General features: G+C 33.2%; 1 long non-coding RNA gene across 1 annotated transcript in view; it reads left to right on the forward strand.

Annotated features, from left to right (window-relative positions):
- Positions 1–5,794, forward strand: part of LOC131381677 (uncharacterized) — a 28,921-nt gene extending 23,127 nt beyond the window's left edge. The window contains exons 2-3 of the long non-coding RNA XR_009210559.1: positions 4,566–4,625; positions 5,767–5,794. This is a non-coding gene — a long non-coding RNA (uncharacterized LOC131381677). The remainder of the gene's footprint in view (positions 1–4,565; positions 4,626–5,766) is intronic.
- Positions 5,795–6,000: the final 206 nt, after the last annotated feature.

Here is a 6,000-nt window from a genome sequence, read left to right on the forward strand (position 1 = left end):
TTTGAGACTTAAGAAAATAAATGATGAGTTTATTTCTAGGGCTATATTGTGACCCTAATAACATAGCAGCCTTGTCCCTTTCTTTTTGTTTATCTCGTCTACCTTGTATTACAATGTATAAACCCCTCTCCCAATACACACTTTCAAATTGGACTCTACACTAAGTTCTTCCTTCCATTCACTTGGAACGTTTATTGAATAAAATAAGCTAAATTAGAAAAGCTGCCATGAAATTAAAGCAATGCTCTTATCTCTAAAGAATGTGGCTCTTTGAGGCATTGTTCTTTACAGAAAACTTTGTATAAAAGTTTAGTCGTACATGTTGGGTCATGTACAATATTGTGCAGATATTACAAGTGAAAAGACTGAAGACTATACAGAAAAAGGTAAAGACAATGAAATAAAGAACAGAAACAATACTACATCATTGCTTTTGGGTTCAAAATATGGGCTAAAATATAAAAACATCCTCAAAATGCTAAATACAACTTTAGGATAATGGTGACTCCTGAGGTAAGTGGCCAGGAAACTGGCCCATACACATAGGGTTTATGGGAATAGGGTTTGGCTTTATCTATAATTATTTTTTCTTCAAAAGAAAGGAAATCTGGAATAATGGTAATAGCACTATTTTCTGAGAAATGATACTTGGTTGTTATCTCTACAAGTTTTATAACTTTAAGTTTGCAATATGTTTACATTTAACTATTAAAATAAGTATAATAAAGAATACCAAAATATTTTAAATATTTAATATCAAAGATAAAATAGAGTTGGGGAAATATCTGTGACTTGCTTATCCAGTTGTTGATAACCAAATTATCTCCCAATCAAAATTCAGGTATTTTTGGACAGAGCACATCATTAAAACAATTAGAATATCCAGGCCACATATGGATTATATTTGTTATTCAAATAATCATTAGAAGTATTAGTTTATTGATTGGATTAGTAACTTGGTCACAAATATGATAATGAGAAAATAAAACCAAATTTACTAAAATCATTTTATCACCCTAATTAATTCAGTCTCAGGACTTCATGCTGAAATTTTTTGACCTTCTAATTCACCTCAACTCTAAACAGAAGCTTACGAGCTAGTGAATGGGGAAAAAAAGGAAGTTTTCCCTTCTTTTTCCAGTCACATTATTGTTCAGCAGTGTTTTAAAACCTTCCTGATGCTAGGGTTCATTTTTATGTTGGTTGTCATTCAAAAACAAGGAATGAGAATCCTTACACTTATATAAATAGAAATTTATATAAATATGCCCTACTTGCTCCCAACACAAGACCTTGGTACTTGCTATGCTTTCCATCTGGGATGCCGTTTCTGAGGTTTTTTGCTTAAGTAGCTTCTTCTCAAGCCTGAGGCTATGTGTCACATTCTCAGAAAGGCTTCTTGGTCAGTTTATGCAAAGTATTTTACTTTTTCTAGTCACTCTCTACTGCATTGCCCTCTTTTTTTTTTTTTTTATTTGAGACGGACTGTCACTCTGTTGCCCAGGCTGGAGTGCAATGGCACCATTTCAGCTCACTGCAACCTCCACCTCCCGGGTTCAAGTGAGTCTCCTGCCTCAGCCTCCAGAGTAGCTGGGACTACAGGCGCCTGTCACCATGCCCAGCTAATTTTTGTATTTTTACTAGAGATGGGGTTTCACCATGTTGGCCAGGATGGTCTTGATCTCTTGACCTCATGATCCACCCACCTCGGCCTCCAAAAGTGCTGGGATTACAGGCATGAGCCTCTGCGCCCGGCCATTTTTAGAATTTTTAAAAGATTTTATTTTTTAGAGCAGTTTTAGGTTCACAGCAAAATTGAGAGAAAGGTACAGAGATTGCCCATCTACCTCTCCCCTTACATATACACAGCCTCTCCCATTATTAATGTCCCTCAGCAGTGGTACAATTGTTACAACTGATAATCCTACATTGACACCCAAATGATCATGACACTTCTTATAATTATCACCCGAAGTCCATAGTTTAGGGTTCATTCTCAGTGTTGTACATTCTATGGGTGTGGGCAGAGATACAATGATGTGTACTGGTCATTGTCATATCATGCAAAGTCTTTTCACTGCCCTAGAAATTTTCTGTGCTCTACCTGTTTATCCTTTGCTACTGTTTGTTCCTCAACTAGTGGCGACTACTGATGTTTTTACTGTATCCATAGTTTTGCCTTTTCCCAAAAGCTATATAGTTGAAACACAGATTGGCTTATTTCACTTGGTAATATTCATTTGTGATTCCTTTATGTCTTTTTATGGCTTGATAATTTATTTCTTTTTAGCACTGAATAATATTCCATTGTATAGCTGTATCACTATTTATTTGTTTACCTATTGGAAGGTGTCTTGGTTGGTTCAAAAATTGGTTAAATTTTTATATTTGTGCTAATAAAGGGTTTTTTTGGTAAGATTATTGTCTGCTTTTGGTTCAGGGTAATGTTTGTGTTATTAAATGATTTGGGGTATACACATACTCTTTATTTTTAGGGGTATGTTTGTCTCCAACTGGTGACTGCAGATGGAGATTGAATGTGATTCTTACCCAGAGTGGTATTAGGGAAAATAAATTGAAAAAATGAGTGCCGAAGAAATGGGCAAAAAATTAACGGGGTGCTATTGCCAAATTATTTGATGTGAAGGAGAGGGAGAAGTAAAGGATTGCACCAAGGTTTTGCAGATGGGTGCCTGAGTCCTTGTTCCATCAAGAGATGCAAACAATTCAGCAGAATGAATAATTTGCAGAGAACAAATGTAAATATTAAACAATAAGCTATAAATTACCTTAACATTGTACTTTTATTTACTCCCAGATAAACTTCTCTAAAATTTAAAATTTAATATTGTAGAAGAGATATAACTAGAACATATAGAAACAAGTAAAAATTATGACTCAACAGAAAGTGATTCTTCAATTATTGGGCTACCAGTTAATGCTAATTTCTAATAAAAAACACCACTCATTGGCTAATGCAATGCTATTTTAGAAGTATTTCCTACCATTTTCCTAAAATCTGAGGTGAAAAAATTTAATGAACGTATTCAGCCTGATTCTTCTAGAAGATAAAGGTGTAATAATTTCTTGAGGCTACATAAACATATCCAAAATGAAATTGAGATTTGAAATTAAGGTGCAAATCACTCACCTTACTCATCTAATGTAGCAGATAAAATTTGCCCTTTAAGAAACAATGAGAAGCTACAGACACACTGGCATTTAAGATTTGGAAAATATCTTTATGTTTTGTGCATCAGTGTATTTTTTTTCTCTGTTGCCACTGAAACAATATTGAAGATCCTGTCAAGACTTAGCTAAAGATTTAATTTCCAAAGAAATGTGATGCTATATCCTTATTTAGGGTGGTGGAGAGTGCTAAACTCCCCCCAAACAAGGAAAAGAGATATGTTAAAATGACACAAGCTAAACACAGGGCAATCAAACAAAAGCTATTACTCACTTCTCATAATTTTGAAATAACTTCCAAAAGTGATTACATCTGCCCTTCCCATTTTCTAATCTTCATGTCATTTAGTGCATGTTGGTACAACCACAAAGAAATGTACACAAGCTACTGGAGTTATTTACTTATACTTCAGAATTCTTTAATTCTGAAGAGACAGCTATATGATTAAATTCAGATTTTTATTTAATTATAACAAATGTATGAATTACGATAAAATATAACATACTATTGTTTATTATTATTAAGTTAAAATTTGAGCTATTGATAGTTATTAAACAATAGTTAAACTATAAAAGAATAAAATATGCTACTTTATTCTTATAATATTTGTGAACAATTTGGAAAATTCAAGCATTGTAAACTGATTTTGTAAATTGCATACTTGTGCCATAAATTTCTTTGAAATATGTTTCCCTCCTAAACAGTAACCTTTTGACATACCACATGCTATCTTGTAAAACACACTTCTAAACAGCTCAGATCTACATTTCTACCCTCTCTTAGAGTTTAGATGCATTATCCTTTATTGTAAGCTAAAGAGAAGCCATTGTGTAACTTGGAGACCTACACCTTTGGTAAGAGTTTTCTTACAAAATAAATTACCACCTAATATATATCTCGTTATTACTAACACTGGGATTTTTAACAAAACTAACACAGGATACCTAATTTGGAAAATATGAGGTTAAAATTCTCACAACTGTTTCTCCATCATTCTTTTGCCTCAACAAGTACTATATTCCATCTTAGATCCCATTATGAATTGGAGGAATTGGCAGCAAAAAGATTCTCAAGGAAAACTACACAATAACTAAAAATTGAGTTGAGATGTAAATATCAGGCAACCATCCGTAGGAAAAGGAAACCTTCTCTGCCACATTAAATGATCCACTCCAAGAGTTTCTCTTCTTGTGTTTCTTTTGCCCAATTAAAAGAGGATTATTCCACTCTACCATGTATCTGGTATTAAAGTTTCTTGATAAATTCAGTTCCATTGAGGGTACCATGGGAGGTAACTGCATGAAACTTTTAATGAGATTGAAGATTAAACATTCACACCTTTGAGATACTCCTTGTGACTGTGTTTTCATTGTAGTAACAACTGAAATGGACTTCACAAGAATACGCTTCTGAGAAACGTTCAGAAGAGGAGGAGGTGATGCTATAAATCTGGAGAAGTGATATTTTAAAACAAATCAATCATATTTAACCAAAAAGAAATATCCCCTGCAAGTTCTATCCTAAAGGTGGAGTGCATGTGCAATGAACAGTTCACAGCAGTTTTGGAAATATCTGTCACTCCAGATAATTCAAAATATTTTTAGAATAGCAAATGGTATCATTTCCTATGGTAAACTGGACTTTGACAAATGAATCTATGATTATTAATTAAATTAATTTTACTTAGTATTTTTACAGAAGTACATATTCCCATGAAAAATTGGCAGAAAGGATTCAATGTATTTTCATATATATGTGTATTGTTATGGTTGAAAACACATTGGAGATCATTTAGTTGCTTGTTTTACAGACGATGAATCAGGAAATGATGTTTACATTTTGCTAATATGAGGATAACAGAAATAGGGTCATTAGCTCTTAAACATATTTCTTAGTGTTTTTCTCATTATTGAGACTATTAGAAAACATGTACATAAAAAAAAAAACTTTAGAATCAGTAGTTGTCAACTTCAGAACAGTTCTTTAAAAATCTATCCTCACATCAAATTTACACTCACAGTCATCTAAAACTTGAGGAAACTAAGATGAGAGTATCATTTTCAAATTTTGCTAATTGCAAAACCTAACTTGTGATCTGATCTGATATTTCTTATATTTTTCTCTGAAAGTAATTCTTTCTTTTGTTTCATTGCTCTTTTCTTTTTCCATTGTGGGGGTTAGTGGGTGGGGCTGCAATACCTTACCTTACTATGCCTACCAACAAAGTTCTCAAATGAATTTTATTTTGCAGGTATTGCCCCTTGAAGGCATTCAAGTCTAGTAGAACGTTTCATTGCATTTTGAACCAGAATTTTTTTCTGCTGAATAAGGGAAATTTGCTTATGTTGGTACTGGGCCAGTGAAATTGTGCTTAGTAATGGGATGTTTACTTAATATTCCTTGACAAAACATAAGATTGTGATATGTTTCATATATTTTATATTCTGGAGAGGTATATCCAGAATAGAGGAGAGAGGCCGGTACATCAAAGCATAAGCTACTTATATTTGAGACAGTACTACTGGCATTGTGCCTCAGTAAATATCCTTCTAATACACAGTATTTATTGCAAACAGATAAAAAGGAAGAAAAAAATGAAGGGCAACAAGGAAAAGAAGAAAATGTTTAAAAGATGACTAAAGATGAAAATACCGTGAGAAAGAAATAATAGTATTGATAAACTCAGTTATTTCAATACTTTCAAGATTATCGATATGCCTATGGAATTTCTGAGATTTGGTGGATGTCTGGGAAATCCTACCATTTACATTGCAGAGCTATTACCGCCTATAAAACCAATTAATTTATCC

Source organism: Hylobates moloch, unplaced genomic scaffold (assembly GCF_009828535.3).
Source record: "Hylobates moloch isolate HMO894 unplaced genomic scaffold, HMol_V3 SCAFFOLD_17, whole genome shotgun sequence".
Classification (NCBI taxonomy): Eukaryota; Metazoa; Chordata; class Mammalia; order Primates; family Hylobatidae; genus Hylobates; species Hylobates moloch.